The sequence below is a fragment of the Cupressus sempervirens genome, chromosome 7 (genome assembly GCF_028749045.1).
Source record: "Cupressus sempervirens isolate cs-2001-9-10 chromosome 7, ASM2874904v1, whole genome shotgun sequence".
Classification (NCBI taxonomy): domain Eukaryota; kingdom Viridiplantae; phylum Streptophyta; class Pinopsida; order Cupressales; family Cupressaceae; genus Cupressus; species Cupressus sempervirens.
The window spans coordinates 422,236,050-422,260,232 of NC_143124.1; positions in this window are offsets into that span (position 1 = coordinate 422,236,050).

Genomic DNA, 24,183 nt, shown 5'->3' on the forward strand with positions numbered 1-24,183 from the left:
TCATAACTGATTCAATATACCCCCCCCCCCCCCCCCCCCCAAGTTACTCCTTTTGTATTTACAACAACTACATATTGCAATTTTCCAATCATAGACCTATACAATGTTTAATTTACCTCAATTGAATCATCATTCTTTGACAACTTGTGTCCTATTACCATAGGTGTAGTTACTGGTTTGGAATCCTCTAGTCCAAATGTCTTCAATATCTCTTTGAGATACTTTGACTGAGTGATGTGTATACCATACTTCATCTGGTATACTTGTAATCTCACAAAATTTTTGATTTCTCCAAACATAAACATTTCAAATTCTTGATTCATCTGATTTGCAAAGTCTTTACATAAAGCATCTTTTCCTCCAAATATGATATCATCAAAAAATATTTTAGATAGCAAAATACCTTTTTCTTTTTCTACCTTTATGTACAAATTTCTATTATCATTAGTCCTTTCAAATCCAATCTTCATAAGGTAAGTATGAAATCTCTCATACCATGCTCTTAGTGCTTGCTTCATTCCATATAGGGCTTTGTGCAGTCTACATACCATGTTCTTGTTGTTTTCATCAATAAGTCCTTCTGTTTGTTCTATGTAAACTTCCTCTTCTAGTATGCCATTCAAAAATGTAGACTTAACATCCATCTGATAGACTTTGAAACCTTTGTATACAACATAACCAAGTAGAATTCTTACTCCCATTCTTGCAACAAGAGCAAATGTCTCCACATAATTCCTTCTTCTTGTGCATATCCCTTACAAACTAATCTTGCTTTGTTTCTTGTGACTTCACCATTCTCATCTAACTTTTTTCTAAATACCCACTTGGTATGAATCACAATCTTGTCTTCTGGTCTAGGAACTAGATTCCATGTTTGTTCTTCTCTATTTGGTGAATCTCTTCTTCCATGGCCTTGTACCAATCATCATCTTGGGCTCCTTCATGCTTAAAAAAAATTATTCACTTCTCAATCTATTGCTTGTCATTAGCCTAGCATCTTTGTTTCCAATGATTTTATTAGCAAGATGATGTCTTTTGACATATTTAGACAATCTTGGCTCAGCTCTTGTTTCTACATTTTGCCTTTCAGCTTCAAAGTCAATGTGTAAATTTCTATCAAGTATCTCAGCATCTCTTTCATGTGTACTAATCTTAGAATCAAAATGTTCATTTTTCTCATTCTACAACTCAACATCTGAATGTAGCTTAGTTTTTGAATGCAACTCGACATTTAGAGGATGTGACTCAGCAGTTACTAAAACTTGTTGTTGATTTGTAACTTGATTTTTAGCACCTTCTTCAGTAGGCATTCCTTCATAAAAGTATAAAAATTATTTGTATTCTTCTAGTTCTTTCATAGGCTTAGCCTCATTACTTTTGTAAATTCATCAAAGTTCAATTTGCACATTCCATAATTTTGTTAGTGTTAGTATTTAAGCACTTATAAGCTTTGCTTCTTGTGGAGTATCCAAGGAATAAACCTTCTTCACTTTTTGCATCAAACTTTTCATTCCTAACATCTTTAGGAATATAACACTAACTTCCAAATACCTTAAAGTATTTCACATTAGGTGGATATCCATACCATGGTTTGAAGGATGTTGAATGAGTATCTTTTTTGACTTGTATATGGTTTAAGGTATATACAATAGTACTCATAGCTTCTCTCCAATATTTCAAAGAAACATTCTTCTCCATCATAAGCATTTTGGCATAGTCCATTATAGACCTATTTCTCCTTTTAGAAATTCCATTTTGTGCAGGGGTCCTAGGTGCAAATGTTTGTCTTTTGATTCCTCTGTCATTATAGAACATCTCAAACTCATTTGAAGTGAATTCTCCTCCTTTGTTCGATCTCAAGCATTTCAAACTCTTACCTGTCTCTTTCTCCACTCTTGCAAAGTACCACTTAAACATTTGAAAAGTATTAGATTTCTATTTTAGAAACATGAATGTCATCATCCTAGAGTAATCATTAACAAATAGCATTATGTACTTATCTCCTTTGTAGCTTTTCACTTCAATTGGTCTACATAAGTCATTATGAACAATCTTTAGTAATTATTTAGAGTTATAAGCTTTAATCTTAAAGCATGACTTTGACATTTTTCTTAGCTAACATTGTTTGCACACTATATTATCAATTTTCTTCAACTTAGGTAGTCCTCTAACTCTCTTCATGTTACTGATACTAACCAAGTTATCAAAACTAACCTGACATAATCTCTTGTGCCAAAGCCATACATCATCAAATTTGCAACAAGACAAGTAGCATCCTCTATATCCAGATAGAATAGATTACTTCTAGTTTGATCACCTTTTTCCAATCAATTTCCCTTTTATGTCATATATCTTGGAAATTTTTTTTCCAAATTCAACCTTGCATCCTAGATTATTCAATTTTGACACACTTAACAAGTTATAATTTAGTCCTTCAACATAATAAGCATTGTCACATGAAATCTTGTCTATGAGTTTGATAGAGCCTTTTTCTTTTATCAGACATGGTGCATCATTACCAAATCTTACACTATTTCCATCATAGCAAGTTAAGGTAATGAACTTACTTTTGTCTCCAGTCATGTGATGCGAGCATCCAGTATCAATGATCCATCTATCATTCTTGTTACACAAGTCACAAGTGTAGTTGACTCATCTTCATCAGATTTGTCCATCATTGCAATATATACCCCTTCATCATTATGTTCATCAAAGTCATGTTCATCAATAATGTAGCATGACTTCTTGACTTTGTCTTTGTGATCTCTATTGTCATCTTCTCTTCTATTTGTGTACTTGTTTCCTTCTCTATAGTTCTTCTTCTGTGTACATCTTGAAGCAATATGTCCAACTTTATTAGAATTGAAACAAATGATAGATAATTTACCTTTGAACTTGCCTTTAACTCTATAAAATCTTCTTGCCAGTAGTGCTTCCAATTGTTCAATATCTTCCTCATGTATATCACTATCACTGGATGCGTATTTCATCTTTCTTTTCTTCTTCTTTTGCTTCACCTCATCAAAATCATTTAATAACAACTTAGCTTTGAAAGTAGATTCAAGATTGTCCAGTTTGTAATTGTCAAAATTAGATAGCTCAAAAGTAGCGAGTCTACCTACCAGACCTTCAAGAGTTATATTGTTTCCTAGAATACATCTCAATTCTTGGATTTTAGAAACTCTAATAGCATAAATAGGTAGTAATGTTTTTAAGACTTTACTTAACATAGCATCATAATCTATATGGCTAGTAGCTCCTCTTATTGCACTAAAAACTTCTTTTATCCTAGCAACATATTGAGCAATATTTTCACCTTCTTCCATTCTCATATCATCAAACTTACCTCTAAGACTCTCAACTTTGGCTCTTTGAACACTATTGTCTCCTCCATAGATGGTGTTCAGGGCATCCCACATTTTCTGTGCAGTGTCATAGCCTTTGATATCATCAAATTTGGCATAGCTTAGGGAAAAGGAAATCTCCAACATCTCTTGATTGTGTTCCTTTTTCTTCTTCATTTCTTCAATAATTAGGGCTCTTGTTGGATCGACATATTCAATTGTAATGGTAGATTATTCATGATCTCCATGTCCTCCAAGGTGTAGCTTCATCAAAATTTTCTATGTAGGAAAGTAATCTTTATTAAGCTTGGGTACTCCTCTTTTAGACATCTTAATCTTTGTGCTTCTAGTACCTTGAAACTAGTCCTCTTAAGCATATGGCTCTGATACCAATTGTTGGAATTAATTTAGAATAACTAAGAGGGGGGTGAATCAGTTATTCAAGGTCTAGATGTATAAACAATTTTTTTTCACAATTTAGTGAACCTATAAAACATTCATACCCATGCATGCATCCATTGTGTATTTACTAAAATTTGTATGTTACTATCAAATCAGTTTGTAGAAATGTAAAGCATGAAACACAACACATTCATCAGCATACTTGACATAATGATTTATGTGGAAACTCAATTTGAGAAAAACCACCAATAACATGCTACTCCTTTTTCACTCTTCTGAAGTGATGCCCTATGAAAAGCCAACCATGTTAAAAGTTACAATACACACTATTAAATGTGACTCAGTTAAGGGGTTTCAATCACCCTATTAGAAGTGAGCCTAGTTAGAGGACTTTAGGCCATTCACTTGGAATTCTTAGAGGATTTTCCAATGACTGTTAGGTTAACCTTAATCCAAAGGATTTACCCTAGATTGATATAATTGTTAGAGAGTAGTAGTAGAGCTTTAATCTGATACAATTGACAACTTCACTTGTAGATTACTGATCTCTATTTAGTCCTCAATTCTTCTTGGCTTTCATACTTTTATCTTTGATAGCTTGTTCACCCTTCAAGGATTCATCTCCTTAAGCCTTCTTGCTTAATATGCCATTACAAACTCTTCTCTGGGGTCACTTGATGAAGCAAAACCCTTAATTCCTTCTCTTCCTTAGGTTTTCACACATGACACCAGTCTCTCTAACTCCTTTGCTTCATGACCATACATTCTTATAAATAGGAAATTAGAATATTTTTCTTACTCAGTATCCATCATCAAAATTAAGGTTTTGGATGGATTAGTTAGGATACAATGTTTCTACCCCATATCTTGTCTATTCTAGAAACTTCTCCTAAAATTCATTTGAATTCACCTAAAAATGGTTTACATCAAATTTTGTGCCACCAGCTCATCAATCTTATCTTCCTCCTAGTTCACAAGTTTCAAGAAAATAAACTTGTTGGCTTAGATTCGATGAATCTTCAATCTTTATCATAATGAAGCAACTCAACATTATCAACCTTCTGATGCTTGGCACATACTACATTGCTCAACATCAACTATAAAATCGCTTGAAATCAACTAAAGTTTTTTGGTGCTCAACATTAACTAAACTTTACTCAGCATCAACTATCTTTCTTGACATCTACTAGAATTTTCTTTTACTCAGCTCCAATAGACTTTTTGCTTGGCTGTCACTAATATTTATTAACACCTACTATCCACTCGGTCAAGCTTGGCAGACAAATTTTGTTTAACTTGTTCTTCTAAACTTTCTAAGTGTAGCCATCAATTTTGTAACCTTAAGTAGATTATCAATACATCATGTTATCACTGTCTTGACTAATCCTTGTTCTTCATTACATAATCATAACTCAACCTTTTCTCTAGGTTCTTTTGTTACATCTTGTTGATCAAATCCTCCTCATCAATCAACTAAGTGATAGTACTTGAATCTTATAAGCAATTGCCTTACCAGAAAATAGAAGATTTGACATCAATGACAAAATAATTATTGAAACAAATAATCTTCTACAACAATCTCTCTCTTTTTCAATTAGATTTCAATACATCAAGGTGAGGGAGAAAGAGATGTGAAACATAGTGTGGTTCACGTAGTGTGATTTGAAATGTTGATGGTAAAAATCCTAACACAATCTAATTCCAAAAGTTAAGCACCATAGCTTTTTATTGCCTACCTTGATGATATTTTTATGTTTGGTAAGACTAAAGAGGGTCATTTGATGCACATAAGATAAGTTTTATATAGGATAAAGGAATAGGAGTTATTGACTAACAAGAAGAAATGTTCTTTTATGAAAGAGGAGATAGTATATATGGGTTTTGTTGTTTCAATTGATAGTTTAAAGATGGATTGTGAGAAGGTAAAGGTTATTTTAGATTTTGATGCAGGAGAATCCAGAGGTATAAGGGCAATCCTATGTCACCAAAAAAAAAATGTACTTAGACTTAGTTTTTGTTTCATGTGTTTTCATTTCTAGATACCCATTTGGGTCAAATAAAGGTTTCAACTCTCACAGTTCCACTATCAGTGTTCTAGGATAGAGTATTTGAACACCTTGGGATATGTGTAAATGCCAAAAAAAATAGGAGCTTGTAATTGAGCCATCATTTTGGTGAACTAGAAGGTGTAAATTGGCTGGATGAATGTAATTGTAATTTAGAGCATTCTAGAAAAAGAATCAGGTCAAAAGGCCCCATGGTTTGAAAGTTATTGCAGTTTTTCAGTTTTTGGAGACCTCCTAAGAATGCTTCAAAGTCAGGTTAGGGGCATTAAATGACCTCAAAAAGGGACAAAAAATGGGAGACAAGTGAATCTGGTCCATAAGGCTATAGAGCACTTCAAGAGCTTTCTGAAAATGTAAACGGTTCGTCAATCGGAGCTACGGCTCAAAAGTTATGCCTCGTAGAAGTTTGGTTACCATTTTTGGATTCTTCTAGATTTGCACCAACGTCTAACATGGCCTCTGGAGCCTTCTACTTGGTCGGTGGATGCCCACTAGCACTTTCTAGAATGTACTCCTAGTCCTTAAGCCTCCGAGGTCTATTTAAGGACGTTACTGGCATTGTAAAAGGCAGTTCAAAGTGGAGTTTGAGAGGAGGTACCAAAAGGAGAAACTATCTCTAGTTTTGTGCTATTGTAAGCCCTTAGGGCATGTTTTGAAGTCTATTATCTCTATACTAAATGTACTAGCTTATTTTCATAGTTAATACAATTTCCCCTTTTCCTATTGTGTCCCCATCAAATTGTGTTGCATCCAAGAGTGTTGGTAAAGTTAGATCTTTCCATGTATTAACAAGTTTCTATAGCAATTTCATAAAACAAAGTTACTAAACTATTTGTAATGTAATGACAGAGACAATGTGAGGTGATAAAAGGAATTTAAGTGGATAATAGGAACATATAAAAGCTTTGAGACTCTAAAATAGAGGGTTTCATTTACCAATGTTAGCTTTTCCTATTTTCTCTAAGGTATTTGAAGTTGAAACTAATGCAAGTTGGAATGCAATTGGAGCTAATTTAACTCAACAAGGTACTTTAAGCCAACAAGGTAAACCTATTACTTTCAATAGTGAGAAATTGAATGAATGGAGATTTTATTTTATGACATATAATTTTTGTTGTATATTGATCATAAATTATTTCAATATTTGGGTAGTCAAACTAAGTTGAATTAGAGAAATATGAAGTGGGTTTAGTATTTGCAAAATTTTACTTTTGTGTTCAAACATAGGAGTGGTTGGCCAAATAGAGTTTTACATGCATTGAGTAGAAGAATAAATTTCTTAATTGAGATGAAGGTTATGGCACTTGGGTTTGATGAGTTGGAGACATTGTATGAGATTGATCTTGACTTTGTAGAACCTTGGAAATCTTGTAAAACACTAGTGATAGATAATCATAATTTCATTAAAGAGGACATGTTGTTCAAAGGAATTCAATCATATACACCAAGGGAATCAATTAGATATAATATAATAAAGGAGAAGAATAGTAGAGATATTTTGAAAAACATTTTTGAATTGATAAAATAATAAGTCTAATCTCTAAGAGATACTTGTGGCCATAGATGTACAAGGATGTTCAGAAATTTGTGAGAAGTTACAGAATTTTTTAGGTTGCAATAGGAACAAGTTAGAATGTAGTATTTTACAAACCATTACATATTGTAGTAAATCTTGGGAAGGTATTAGTTTGGATTTTGTTATTGGATTTCTTAAAACTTAGAGGGTTATAATTATATATTTGATGTTGTTGATAGATTTTCTAAAATGGTTGATTTCATACCATGTAGAAAGAAATCAAATGTAGTACATGTAGCAAATTTTTTCTTTAGAGAGATTGCAAGGTTGCATGGATGCTCCTGCATCAGACACCCAGGGTAGATTGAAAAGTGACCCTATCACTTTATGGATGGTAGAGGAAATCCCAAATGGGAAACCTCAGCTGTTGAAATCCAAGTTGAGTCATTGATTGGTCATCCTTTCCATTTGACCAAATACTCTTCATACTACCTATTTCTGGTACTCCTACCCACACAATGATCTAGAATGTCTTCTATCTCCTCCTTCTTAGAAGCAGGAATTGGACATGGCTCTAATACTAGCTCCTCATCTGCACCATCATCATGATACTCTATTAAATCTGCAATGTTGAAAATGGGAGAAATCTGAATACCATCTGGCAGCTCCACTTCATATGCATTTCCTGAGTCATGTTTCTTCAAAATTTTGTAGGGGCCAAATTTCTTCATTTTCAGCTTGTTGTAAGTACCAGCTGGAAATCTTTCTTTTCGTAAGTGTACCATGACTAAATCTCCTACTTGGAATTCCTTATGTCTTCTCCTTTGATCAACCCTAGCTTTATACTCTTGATTCATCTTGGTTATGTGTGCCTGAACTTCGTCATGTAGATGCTTGATATGTTCAGCAAATTCCTCAGCTTTAGCACTTGTCCTCTCCACTTGTTCTATCTTCCTCAGCTCTGGTGTAGTCCTTGGGCTATTCCCATATACAATTTGGAATGGTGATTTTCTAGTACTCCTATTTACAAAGTTATTATAAGAAAACTCTGCCTGTGGTAGAATCAAATCCCATCCCTTGGGCTTATCCCCAACTAAACATCTTAGCAAATTGCCCAAACTTCTATTTACCACTTCTTTTTTACCATCAGTCTATGGGTGATGCGTGGAACTGAATTTTAGGTCTATTCTCAACTTCTTCCACAATGTCCTCCAGAAATACCCCACAAATTTAGTATCTGTGTCAGAAACTATACTCCTTGGAAGACCATGTAGTCTTACCACCTCTTTGAAAAATAGGTTTACAATATGGACAGCATCATGAGTTTTGTGGTATGGAATAAAATATGCCATTTTGGAGAACCTATCAACCACCACGAATACTGAGTCATTACCCCTTTGTGTCCTTGGCAATCCAAGAAAAAAATCCATACTTATGTCCTCCCATGGCCTTCATGGAATAGGAAACGTCTGATAAAGACCTGTATTATGACTAAACCCCTTGGCAACTTGAAAAACCTGGCAACTTTGTACGAACTTCTTCACATCCTATGAAATTTGAGGCCAAAAATAATGTTCTCTAAGAATGGAAATGGTCTTATCTCGACCAAAATGTCCTGCCATCCCTCCACTGTGTTTCTCCTTAATCAGATTTTCCCTCATGGAACTCCTTGGAATGCACAATTGACTACCTTTGAACAACATGCCATCCTGAATCAAATAATCTAACCACTTTGTTCTATCTATAGCAATAGGCTCTTTACAAGCTTTCCATGCTTCAGCAAAATCAACATCCTCGAGGTACAAATTCTTGAGTTCATCAAACCCAACTACTTCAACCTACATTACTGTAAGCAGTGATTGTCTCCTACTTAGTGCATCTGCAACCCTGTTAGATTTTCCACTTCTATGCTTCAACACAAATGTATAACTCTGCAAGAATTCTACCCACTTCATATGCCTCTGATTCAATTTACCTTGGCTATTTAGGTACTATAATGCCTGATGATCAGTATACAAAACAAATTCCTTTGGCAATAAATAATGCCTCCATTTCTTTAAGGCTTGAACTATTGCATAGAATTCTTGATCATAAACAGAATACTTCTTCTTTGCATCATTCAATTTTTCACTAAAATATGCAATAGGCTTACCTTCTTGGCTTAATACAGCCCCAATAGCACTACCACTAGCATCACAATCCACCTGGAACACTTTTCTAAAATCTGGAAGTGCCGACACAGGCTGTTCTCTCACCTTCTTCTTCAGCAATTCAAAACTTCTCGTAGCTGCTGCAGTCCATTTGAACTCTTTTCTATCCCCTCTTATTGTATCAGTTAGGGGTGCACATATGCCACTAAAATTCTTAATAAACTTCTTGTAAAAACTAACCAGACCATGAAATGATCTTACCTCAGTAGCAAACCTTGGAGTAGGCCATTCCAAGATGGCTTTTACCTTCTTTGGATCCATTTTGAGACCTTCAGGTGATATAACAAATTCCAAATAGACTAACTCCCTTTTTGCAAAGACACACTTCTTTAGATTAATTAACAGTTTCTCTTCCCTTAGCCTTTCAAGGACACTATGAATATGCAATAAATGTTCTTCCAAAGTCTTGCTGAAAATTAAAATATCATCCAAATAGACAATAACAAATTTTTCCAAGAACTTCTTAAGTACCTCATTCATGAGCCGCATGAAGGTGCTTGGGGCGTTCGTCAATCCAAAGGGCATGACTAAAGACTCATAAAGACCCTCCTTGGTCTTGAAGGCTATTTTCCACTCATCTCCTTCTCGAATCTGTATCTGATGATAGCCACTCTTCAGATCTATCTTTGTGAAGTACTGAGCTCCACTCAAGCAGTCCATAAGATCATCCATCCTTGGTAAAGGAAACTAGTACTTGATGGTTAACCTATTTATAGCTCGAGAATCTGTACACATCCTCCACTCTCCATCCTTCTTTGGTGCATGTACTGCAAGTACTGCCCATGGACTCGGGCTCTCTCGAATCAAGCCCTTGTTCAACAGCTCCTGAACCTATCTATTTAGCTCCTTTGTTTTAGTAGGAGTCATCCTATGAGCAGCCTTGTTAGGAAAACTAGCTCCTGGAATCAGATCTATCTAATGACTGATTTGCCTTACTGGTGGCAATCCATCTAGAACATTATCAGAGATAATATCTCCAAATTCCCCTAGTAAATCTAAAACTTCAAATGGTATTTCACTACTACCTTCTTAATCTTTCCTAAGAATCAAAGCATAGCATATATGCTGATGTTTCATGCCATCTAAAAACTTCCTTCCATCAATAAGAGAAATCCTAGCACTGCTACATGTAATCACCTAAAAATGGTCATCTAGACTATTAGCCCCCTTTTCAACATTTTGGCTAAATTAATTTAATCATTTACATAGACCAAATTCCTAATAATCAATTTATTTGATTATAACCTATACTTTGACTATGCTATCCTAAGTTCATTATTTGATTAAAAGAACATGTCCCCTTTTGATTAAATAAAAGACCCCATTCTTCTAAACCACTTAAAGTGCACACATAAAGTCCTTTTTCTATTTTGCAATTAAAAGAAAAGGCTTTGTGACTTTTGTCTTATATGACAAGTCAACTTATATTCTATTGGTTGACTTGTGTGTGCACATGGATCACTCCTCTTTTTAAATTCCACCGTTGATCATCCACCATCTTCATCTTGATCTCTACCATCCATACAACTTTAAAAGGGAGAGAGCTTTCCCCCTCAAAGGATCGATCCTCATTTTGAATATTGTTATGCTGCAGGTTTTCTAACAGGTTTCTTTGGAGCTTTGTGGAGAACTTCTATTTCTTGTCTACATTCTCTCATCCATGGCATCATGGCATTCTAGCTTAGCTTAGCTTTCATTTTTACATGTAGCTTAAATAATATAGCTCAATAATGGTATTGTAACACTCTCATACATGTTTTATCATAGCTCCACTTTGCATCTCATTCTAGCTTAATTTTCATTTGCATTGCATTCTTGAGGAACTCCTTGGGACATTTGCATTCTTGCATCTTGTCTTTGGAACCTCCCATTGCATGGTTTAATAGCAAGAAGAGTATCTCTAAGGCTCATCTGAGAGCATTCTTATTCTTGAAATATACTCTCTTGCACTCTGTGGATAGGGAGCTCTAAGCCGACATCCAAGCATTCTGAACTCATGGAATCATTTGGATAGAAGGGTTTAGAGTGGAACACTTTCGAGTGTACATTTTTGGTGCCCACTGTGGGGCTTGAATCAAATTTTTAGCTCCATTTGCTTTCATTTCTTATCTTTTGTTTTTTACAGCATCATATTGGATCTAATCAAATGCTTTTGTAGAATTATCACTTTGATTTTAAGGCCAACCCATAAGTAAATTGGTTTGAAGGCCAAAAATTTAGTTGGTTTAAAGATTTGATTGTATCTTTTAAACAGCTTAGATTTTGATTCTGAAATTTTTTCTGTAGGTTGGGTATGTATTCAAAATAGTTCAGTCCAATTTTTAAAGCATTTTGACATGATTTGTGAAAGTTATGATATTTTATTTCTTTTTCATAAAAATTCATTTTTGGTAGCACATCAGCATCTTTTCCAAAAAAAATTACATTTCTAGAAATATTTTTCAATTCTAATGGGGGTTCTGTCTTTGTGTTTTGAATTTTGAGGTTGTATTAAAGATCAAAAATTCGATTTGATAAATTTGGCCTGTTTTGACAAAATCAATCTCTAGAGCGCAAATGAAGAGATTTTTTTAAATTTTTTTCATTTTTAGAAAGCTCTCTAATTTTTAATAGGGGTCTCTTCTTTCAATTTTTATTTTTGGATATGAAATCATAGCAAACAAGTCCAATCTTGTTGACTAGGTCAAAATCAAAGAGTAAAAATGAGAGCATTTGTGATTAACTTGCACTTTTTTTGCATGCACTTGGTTGGAAGATAAATTGAATTTTTGAGGAAACTAACCACTTTTTATTACATCATTTTATGTTATTTCACACTAACATATGGTACTAACAAGTTGTGATTGCAGGTTGTCATCCTTGTGAAAAAAAAATTGAAACATTGCATAAAAAGAATGCATGTCAAAGCTTCAAATGCACAAGGGCTACTAACGATTGTTTTCAGGGTTGCCCAATGCATAAATACTCAATTTTTCTTGTTCTTTACTTTTACATGTGCAGCATATACTAGTTGTTTATTTTTAGGCACATTAAAACTTACAAATAGGATCTTTTGGTGATAGGAGAGTATGCTCTTCACCTTTGTGGTGAATCAGAAATCTTGACTTACCATTTGGTTTCAAGAGTAAGAGGCAACTGAATCTTCCTGGTGTGTTTGGGAGAAAATGATTGGAATAGGAGAGTATTCTCTTCACCCTTGTGGTGAATCAAAAATCTTGACTTTCGAAAGTTGATGCACTCTTTGTGTAGTTAGAATCCTTTAGAGGGCCTTCTCTCGGACAACCTGAGAGGAATGACCCAAGTGGGGACAAGAAGATTACCCAACTCTTCCAACCCACTATAAACTAAAGGCTATCAAGGACAAAAAAATTTGGTAGACATAGTGTTTGTCTTTTCCTAGTGTGATCGCTTATGAGATTTTGACCATAGGGAGATCACTAGGCAAGAATGCTTAAAGTACTCTTGTGGTCGCGAGATTGGTTACTCATCGCAAGGTGAGGTGTCCTGTAATTGGGAGCAAGAGGAACACTATAAATAAAATCCCTATCTAAACACTCTAAGTTAGTAACTACCCTTTTTAGCCACTCAACTTTTTGGTGCAAGGATCAATCCTAGTGGACTACCCGGATCACCCCAAGATTTTACATTCGCCATCTGTGTTCCTTTGGTTATGCTTATGACATTTCTATGAAAAAGCCAATATCTCTTGTGGGCAACCACTTGGTGTGAGGAAAAGGAGCATCAAGCGTGGGCCAAGTTGTTGAGTAATGAACCATGACTTCTAGGTAGATATTAGTTGATGTGTTCTCGAATGTGCTAGACCTGTGAAAATCTTTGGAATATACACATGATGATAGTTATACAGCTTTCTTTTAAGACCTCACATATGCTTGTATCATGCAAGGTTGCTTTGTCCATTGCTTGATTGTTTGAAGACTACTCCATGTGTCACTATCTTGCTTGGAAAGAAATTGCTTTTGAACATCAAACTTGTTATGCTATCAACTATCGTAAAACTTTGTCAACCAAGTCAAAACATCAAATGCAAACATTTTCTTGTGTTGCTTGCTAATGGGAGTCTCATCATTTGATTTTTATTTTCTATGTCTCTAGTTCTTGAACATGCTTAAACTGGCTCCTTGGTCTTAGTGCTCTTCGTCTTTTTGTCTTAATGGTCTATGCATGCTTGCTAGTTATCCTTTTGCTAAAATGGTTACCTTGATTTCTTGACTACACTCTTGGGTTGGGAAAGTTGTTCACTTGTCACCCTGTTTGCTCTATCTATTTGGCAATTTGGGCATCTTTCCTAGCTATTGACTTGATTCGTTCATGTCGTAAGTTTCTTGGGCATATTGTTTGACAAGTTGCTTTAATATCTCTCTACTATCTTGGCAAGTGAACACTCTACCTCCTATAGTTTCAACATCAAGTTATCTTGTAGGCTTTTTTATGCTTGGCTTTGCATCTAAACTATGGAATTCAAAGCTTGTGCTACCAAACCTCAACCAAATCTAGATGATCATGATATCCTCCATGTCACTAAAGAGTTTCAAGTTTTATATGCACAATACAAAGAACTAGAAAAGACAAATGATCTTTCTTACCTTCATCTCTCTAAGTGCATGATGAAAATGAAGTCTAAACTTGAGAAAAGGTTGGAGGAGAAGATTGCATCATTACATGAATCTTCCTTAAGGTCTTTACATGCATGTGAGTCACCTTCTTTGAGGTCATCCTCTTCTTCTAGGTCTACATGCTCTACTTCAAGACATCAAATGTCTTCATCTTCTAGATCTAAAGACCTCTTTAGAGAACAAGAAAATAATACATCCTTGGAACATACGTCAAAATTTCATGATAAACCTATCTTTGACAAAGACAATGATGAAGACATGTATGCATGCTATTCACTTGGAAAGCAACAAAAGGACTCTAGACATAATTTTGAGAGAAATTTTAGTCCCTTGGGGAATTCTTATGATGAAATTTTGAGAACACTTCTTGGCACCAAGCTCATCATGTTGCCTAAGTCTAGCTCCTATGGAAATCCATTCTTGGATACCTATTGTGCCTATCATCAATCTAATGACCATGCTACTTTTGATTGTATAGAGCTGAAACATAAAATCCAATATCTCATTGATGATGAAATTTTTGATCTTGGAACCTCTAGTGACTCATGTGGTTAAGATACCTCTCTTGAGCAAGATTACGTTGATGAACCTATGTCTAGTAGTGGCTCCATTACATCTTCCACTTCTTCCAACACTCATGCATCTCCCAACACTTCAAATCTTTCCAGCATGCCTCCATCATATAAATAACCTATTGCTTTCCACATAGACTACGTGTATCCTCAAGGGCTACCTCTAAAAGAAACTCTAGCTAACCTTCACTTGGCTGCAAACATTTTCCATGCTACTAATCCTAAACATCCTCAACCTTCATGCACTACTATTCCTAAACCAAGCACTACTCCATTCTCTCTTCATTCTCCCTTGTCCTTAGAAGTGGCTCCATGTCAAGAGGACTCTCAAAAGGAAAAAGCTATAAATGTCAAGAAAGATCAAGATCAAGCACCCTTTCATCTCTTTCAAGATTTTTCCCCTCCATATCCTATATCTTGTCCACCTCCTAAGTATGATGAAGATAACACTTCCATTATCTCCCCTGAGCTTACTAAAAATTATGAAAAAAGTTCTCTTCATATGCTATCCAAAGCTACTTGTCAAGATCAAAGAATCTCCTCATGTTCTACTTCTCCATATCCACTTCAAAATTGTGCTCAAGCTTCAAGTGCTACTATTAAAAATTTTATTCCTATCAAAGGTACTCATGAGTCTATTGATGGCTTTGACCATGTTGCTCATTCTAAAGATGTTGACATCCCTTCCCACTATCCCTTTGCATCTTCTAAATCTATAATTGGTCCTTATCCATCTAAGATAAAGCATTCAAACCTTCCATCCATTTTGGGGCCTTATGTTCCTCCATCTCCTACATTCACTCATATCTCATCCCCTAGCTCTCCTATATTATCTCAAGATCAACAAAGACACTCATCCTTGATGACTTTTCACTCATCTATACATATAAACCAGTCATATCATCCTTATTCATCCACAAATCCCAAGTCCTTTGGAAGTGAGAATAAACATAAGAATCCATTGAAAAAGAAAGATCACTATGTCCCATCCAATCGACACGTGAATGCTAAGAAGGAGAATGCACAAAAGAAACCACAAAGGTCCACTATTAAAAAAGCTAAATCAAAGAAAATATGGGTTCCTAAACCCATTATTGAAGAAATGTGTTTTGAATTATCCAAAGGAAAATCTAAAGCTATATGGATTCCCAAGTCTCTTTTAAAAGACTTGAATATTGAAAATACTTCAAAGTTGACATTCAAGCTTCCAAAGGCTTCCATTCCATCTTCTTCAAAAAATCTTCCTAAAAATATTCCAAAGCCTTCCACTCCACTTTTTTCCAAATCTCTTCTACCACCTCATACATCTAAATCTCAAGCTATTTCATCCATGATTCCTCCATTGTTCCAATAACCTTCAAGGTGTGTGTCAATGTTGATCTTGTCCAATATTTCAGCTACCCTCATGAAATCCTGTAAAGCTTACACTTACTTTCTATACATGAACTCTTATCCTCCATATACTCTTCCTACTACCATTTCGTTTTCATCACCCTATCAACATCTTTGAGTATACCTTTCCATGGTATTGGATTATCATGACTTATCTTTTCTATAGGAGCATTATCTACATTCAAACAGCTTCAACTCTTTCTAAAAATTCAAAAAAAAAAGAAGAAGAAAAAATTTTTAAAAATGAAAATGTGCCTTGGTGAAAACCACTTTTTGTGGCACCTTGGCAGCAAAAGTAAAGAAAAATAAATGCATCCTATGGTGAAAACTACTTCTTGTGGTACCTTGGATAAGTACCATGATGAAAACCTGGCAAACAGGCATCATGCATAATTCTTCCATCATCCATCTGTCCCCTCTTCTCTCTTTGATCTTGACAATGTTGAGCTATCTTTTCATATTGGCCATCTTATCCATGAGATTTTCTATTGTGCTCTCCCATTCACTCATAGCCTTTATCTTGAGCTTTATTCTTATTGCTCTATCCCATTGCTATACTATCTAGTTGACCCCTTGATCTTGATCATAATAAATGAAACATGGTTCTCATAGGTCTCTTGACATGTCTACTCTTTTGGACTACATGCTTCATGCTATCTCACTTGTTGGCTTCACTGCTTATCCTACATGCTATCTTGCTCATTTCTTCCATTGCTTATCCAAATCATGCTTCATATGACTATTTCACCTCTTTCCCTAGCTTGGGTACATTTGAGGAGTCAGTCCTTGAGGATCACTTTCACTTGCTTCACATTCCTTTCTTATGCATCTTTGCTTATCTATCGGCTTGTTTCTCCATCGTGTCCTATACCTTGCTAGACATTGGGAGAAAATGATGTGATCTTGCTTGAGAACTAGTGATGCCGGCTTAGAGCTCCCTATCCAAGGAGTCCAAGAAGCTAGTTATTCAAGAATGAAGGCTCTAAACCAAGCCTTAGTAATGTGCTTCTTGCTAGTAAACCATGCAATGGGAGGTTCTTTGAGACAAGAGCAAGAATACAAGTGTCTACAATGAGTTCCTCAAAGATGCAATTCAAGATGGAAGACTAAACTTGAATGGAAATGCAAGATGCAACTATGCTAAACATGGATGAGAGTGTTACAATACCATTACTAAGCTATATTATTTAAGCTACATGTAAGAATGAAAGCTAAGCTAAGCTAGAATGCCATGATGCCATGGATGAGAGAATGTAGACAAGAAATAGAAGTTCTCCACAAAGCTCCAAAGAAATCTGTTAGAAAACTTGCAGCATAACAATATTCAAAATGAGGATCGATCCTTTGAGGATGAAAGCTCTCTCCCTTTTAAAGTTGTATGGATGGTAGAGATCAAGATGAATATGGTGGATGATCAACGGTGGAATTTCAAAAGAGTGATCCATGTGCACACACAATTCAACCAATAGAATATAAGTTGACTTGTCATATAAGACAAAAGTCACAAAGCCTTTTTTTTTAATTGTAAAATAGAAAAAGGACTTTATGTAAGAAATTCAAAAAAATCAAAGAGCTTTCCAAAAATGTAAGAAATTCAAAAAAATCTCTTCATTTGCTCCCTAGAGATCGATTTTGTCAAAACAGGCCAGATTTATCAGAGTTTTTGATCCTTAATACGACTTCAAAATTCAACACACAAAGAAAAAGCCCCAATTAGAATTGAAAACCCTTTCTGAAAATGTAAGTTTTTTAGAAAAATTCACTGATTTGCAATCAGAAATGACTTTTTATGAAAAACAAAAAAAAATAATAATAACTCCCAAAAATCACATCAAAATGCTCTAAAAATCGGACTGAGACATTTTGAGCACATATGCAACCTACAAAAAAAATTTCAGAACCAAAATCCAAGCGGTTTAAAAGCTATAATCAAATCTTTAAACCAACTAAGTTTTTTGGCCTTCAAAGCAATCTACTAATGGGTTGGCCTTAAAACAAAAGTGATAATTCTACAAAAGCATTTGATTAGATCCCATATGCTGCTGTAAAATACTAGAGATGAAAAATAAAAGAAAATGGAGCTAGAAACTTGATTCAAGCCCCACGGTGGGCACCAAAAATGTACACTCGAAATTGTCCCACTCTAAACCCTTCTATCCAAACAATTCCATGAGTTTGGAATGCTTGGATGCCGGCTTAGAGCTCCTTATCCACGGAGTGCAAGAGAGTATATTTCAAATTCAAGGGCTCTCAGATGAGCCTTAGAGATACTCTTCTTGCTAGTAAACCATGCAATGAGAGGTTCCAAAAATAAGATGCAAGAATGACTGTGGGGCACACATAAAGTCCTTTTTCTATTTTGCAATTAAAAGAAAAGGCTTTGTGACTTTTGTCTTATATGACAAGTCAATTTATATTCTATTGGTTGACTTGTGTGTGTACATGGATCACTCTTCTTTTTGAATTCCACCATTGATCATCCACCATCTTCATCTTGATCTCTACTGTCCATACATATTTAAAAGGGAGAGAGCTTTCCCCCTCAATCAATCCTCATTTTGAATATTGTTATGCTGCAGGTTTTCTAATAGGTTTCTTTGGAGCTTTGTGGAGAACTTCTATTTTTTGTCTACATTCTCTCATACCATAGCATTTTAGGTTAGATTCATGTTGCATGTTAGTTTAGCTTCTATTTTGCAATAATCTCACATAGTTTAAATAATGGTATTGTAACACTCTCATCTCATTTTAGTATAGCTTGCATTGTGCATCTCATCCTAATATAGTTTCATTTTTGCATTGCATGATCCAAGAGTTCTTTGACACTAGCACTCTTGTTCTTGTCTAAAGAATCTCCCATTTTGTGGTTTACTAGCAAGGGTTGTGTTTCTAAAGCTCAGCTGAGAGCTCTTATGTGTTCATTTGTATTCCCCTTGCACTCCATGACTAGGGAGCTCTAAGTTGGCATTCGAGCTTTCCAATCTATGGAGAACCTTGGATAGAATGATTTAGAGAAGTGCACCTTTTCGAGTGTACATTTTTGGTGCCCACCATGTTTTATTTATTATCTTTGATTTTTTACAGTAGCATATTGGATCTAATCAAATTCTTTTGTGGAATTATCACTTTGATTTTAAGGCCGACCCATAAGTAGATTGGTTTGAAGGGCAAAAATCTAGTTGGTTTAAAGATTTGATCATATCTTTTAAAATGCTTGAATTTTGGTTTTGAAATTTTTTTTGCAAGTTTTCTATGTATTCAAAATGTCCTAGTCCAATTTTTAGAGCATTTTAACATGATTTGCAGAAGTTATGATATTTTTTTTTTTTTTCATAAAAAGTTGTTTCTTGTCGTACATCAGTGTATTTTTCAGAAAAACTTACATTTCTAGAAAGAGTTTTCAATTCTAATGGGGGTTCTCTCTTTGTGTTTTGAATTTTGAGGTTGTATTAAGGATCAAAAATTTGATTTGATAAATTTGGCCTGTTTTGACAAAATCGATCTCTAGAGCGTAAATGAAGAGATTTTTTTTATTTTTTGCATTTTTATAAAGCTCTCTGATTTTGAATAGGGGTCTCTTCTTTTCATTTTTATTTTTGGATATGAAATCATAGCAAACAAGTCCAATCTTGTTGACTAGGCCAAAATCAAAGAGTAAAAATGAGAGCATTTGTGATTAACTTGCACTTTCTTTGCATGCACTTAGTTGGAAGATAAATTGGATTTTTGAGGAAACTAACCACTTTTGATTGCATATTTTTATGTTATTTCACACTAACTTATGGTGCTAACAAGTTCTGATTGCAGGTTTCAATCCTTGTAAAAAAAAATTGAAACATTGCATAAAAAGAACGCATGTCAAAGCTTCAAATGCACAAGGGCTACTAATGATTGTTTGTAGGGCTGCCCAATGCATAAAAACCTCATTTTTCTTATTCTTTACTTTCAAATGTGCGGCACATACTAGTTGTTCATCTTTTATAAGCACATAAAACTTGTGATTGGAGTCTTTTGGTAATAGGAGAGTATGCTCTTCACCCTTGTGGTGAATTAGAAATCTTGACTTGCCATTTGGTTTCAAGAGCAAGAGGAAACTAAATTTTCTTGGTGTGTTTTGGAGAAAACAATTGGAATAGGAGAGTATGCTCTTCGCCCTTGTGGTGAATCAAAAATCTTGACTTCCAAAAGTTGATCCACTCTTTGTGTAGTTTAGAATCTTTTAGAGGGCCTGCTCTCGGACAACCTGAGAGGAACGACCCAAGTGGGGACAAGAAAATTACCTAGCTCTTCCAACCCACTATAAACTCAAGGCTATCAAAGACACAAAACTTTGGTAGATGCAGTGTTTATCTTCGCCTAGTGTGATCGCTTATGAGATTTCGACCATAGGGAGATCACTAGGCAAGAATGCTTAAGGTACTCTTGTGATCGCGAGATCGGTTACTCATCGCAAGGTGAGGTATCCCGTAATTGGGAGCAAGAGGAACACTATGAACGGAAGCCCTATCTAAACACCCTAAGTTAGTAACTACTTTTTTTAGCCACTCAACTTCTTGATGCAAGGATCGATCCTTGTGGACTACCCGGATCACCCCAAGATTTACACTCACCATATGTGTTCCCTTGGTTATGCTTATGGCATTTCCATGAAAAATCCAATATCTCTTGTGGGCAACCACTTGGTGTGCGGTGAAGGAGCATCAAGTGTGGGCCAAGTTGTTGAGTAATGAACCATGTCCTTTAGGTAGATATTGCTTGATGTGTTCTCGAATGTGCTAGACCTATGAAAATCTTTTGAACATACACATGACGATAATTCTAGGAATTTCTTTTGAGACCTCACATATGCTTGTAACATGCAAGGTTGCTTTGTCCCTTGCTTGATTGTTTTAAGAATACTCCATGTGTCACTATCTTGCTTGGAAAGAAATTTCTTTTGAACATCAAATTTGCTATGCTATCAATTATTGTCAAACTTTGTCAACCAAGTCAAAATGTCAAGTGCAAATTTTTTTTTGTGTTACTTACTAAGGGGGGTTTCATCATTTGGCTATGATTTGTTATGTCTCTAGTGCTTGAACATGCTTAAAGTGGATTTTTGGTCTTAGTGCTCTTGGTTTTTTTGTCTTCATGGTCTATGTCCGCTTGCTAGTTATCCTTTTGCTGAAATGGTTACCTTGATTTCTTGCCTACACTCTTAGGTTGGAAAAGTTGTTCACTTGTCACCCTGCTTGCTCTATCTATTTGGCTATTTGGGCATCTTGCCTAGCTATTGACTTGAGTCATTCATGTCATTAAGTTTCTTGGACATATTGTTTGACAAGTCACTTTCATCTCTCTACTATCTTGGCAAGTGAACACTCTACCTCCTATAGTTTCAACATCAAGTTATCTTCTAGGCTCTTTTATGCTTGGCTTTGCATCTACCACTATGGAATTCAAATCTTGTGCTACCAAACCTCAACCAAATCTAGATGATCATGATATCCTCCATATCACTAAAGAGTTTCAAGATCTATATGTGCAATACAAAGAACTAGAAGAGACAAATGATCTTTCTTACCTTCATCTCTCTAAGCGCATGATGGAAATGAAGTCTAAACTTGAGAAAAGGTTAGAGGAGAAGATTGCATCATTACATGAATCTTCCTTAAGGTCTTTACATGCATGTGAGTCACCTTCTTTGAGGTCATCCTCTTCTTCTAGGTCTACATACTCTACTTCAAGACATCAAATGTCTTCATCTTCTAGATCTAAAGACCTCTTTAGAGAACAAGCAAGTGATACCTCCTTTGAGCCTATGCCAAAATTTCATGATGGACCTATCTTTGACCAAGATAATAATGAAGACATGGATGCATTCTATTCACTTGAGAAACAACCAAAGGACTATAGACATACTTTTGAGAGAAACTTTGCTCCCTTGGAAGATTCTTATGATGACACTTTGCAAACACTTCTTGGAACCAAGCTCATCATGTTGCCTAAGTCTAGCTCCTATGGAAATCTGTTCTTGGATACCTATTGTGCCTATCATTGATCTAATGACCATGCTACTTTTGATTGCATTGAGTTGAAACATAAAATCCAAGATCTTATTGATAATAGAATTATTGATACCTCTAATGACTCATGTGCTGAGGATACTTCTCTTGAGCAAGATTACATTGATGAACCTATGTCTAGTAGTGGCTCCATTACATCTTCCACTTCTTCCAACACTCATGCATCTCCCAACACTTCAAATATTTCCAACATGCCTCCATCAAATAAAGAACCTAATGCTTTCCACATTGACTATGTGTATCCTCAAGGGCTATCTCTAAAAGAAACTCAAGCTAACCTTCACTTGGCTGCAAACCTTTTCCATGCTACCAATCCTAAACATCCTCAACCTTCATGCACTGCTCCATTTACTCTTCATTCTCCCTTGTCCTTAGAAGTGGCTCCATGTCAAGAGGACTCTCAAAAAGAAAAAGCTATAAATATCAAGAAATATCAAAATCAAGCACCCTTTCATCTCTTTCAAGATTTTTCCCCTCCATATCCTATATCTTGTCTACCTCCTAAGTATGATGAAGATACCACTTCCATTATCTCCCTTGAGCTTACTGAAAATTATGAGAAAAGTTCTCTTCATATGCTATCCAAGGCTACTTGTCAAGATCAAAGCATCCCCTCATGTTCTACTTCTCCACATCCACTTCAAAATTATGCTCAAGCTTCAAGTGCTTCTATTAAAAGTGTTGTTCCTATGAAAGGTACTCAAGAGTCTATTGATGGCTTTGACCATGTTGCTCACTCTAAAGATGTTGACATCCCTTCCCACTATCCCTTTGCATCTTCTAAATCTATCCTTGGTCCTTATCCATCTAAGCTAAAGCATTCAAACCTTCCATCCATATTGGGGCCTTATGTTCCTCCATCTCCTACATTCACTCTTAGCTCATTCCCTAGCTCTCCTATAATACCTCAATATCAACAAAGACACTCATCCTTGATGACTTTTCACCCATCTATCTATCTAAACCAGTCATATCATCCTTATTCATCCACAAATCCCAAGTCCTTTGGAAGTGAGAATAAACATAAGAATCCATTGAAAAAGAAAGATCACTATGTCCCATCTAATCAACATGTGAATGCTAAGAATGAGAATGCACAAAAGAGACCACAAAGATCCACTATTCAAAAAGCTAAATCAAAAAAAATATGGGTTCCTAAACCCATTATTGAAGAAATGTGTTTTGAAGTATCCAAAGGAAAATCTAAAGCTATATGGATTCCCAAGTCTCTTTTAGAAGACTTGAATATTGAAAATACTTCAAAGTTGACATTCAAGCTTCCAAAGGCTTCCATTCCATCTTCTTCAAAAAATCTTCCTAAAAATATTCTAAAGCCTTTCACTCCACTTTTTTCCAAATCTTTTCTACCACCTCATACATCTAAATCTCAAGCTACTTCATCCATGATTCCTCCATAATTCCAATACCCTTCAAGGTGTGTGTCAATGTTGATCTTGTCTAATATTTGAGCTACCCTCACGAAATCCTCTAAAGCTTACGCTAACTTTCTATACATGAACTATTATCCTCCATATACTCTTCCTACTACCATTTCTTTTTCATCACCCTATCAACATCTTTGAGCATACCTATCTATGGTCTTGGTTTATCATGACTTATCTTTCCTATAGGAGCACTATCTACATTCAAAAAGCTTGAGCTCTTTCTAAAAATTCAAAAAAACAAAAGAAGAAAAAATAGGGAAAATGAAAAAAATGAAAATGTGCCTTAGTGAAAACCACTTCTTGTGGCACCTTGGTAGCAAAAGTAAAGAGAAATAAATTTATCCTATGGTGAAAACTACTTCTTGTGGCACTTGGGATAAGTACCATAATGAAAACCTAGCAAACAGGCATCATGCGTAATTCTTCCATCATCCATCTATCCCCTCTTCTCTCTTTGATCTTGACAATGTTGAGCTATCTTTGCATATTGGCTATCTTATCCATGAGATTTTCTATTGTGCTCTCCTATTCACTCAT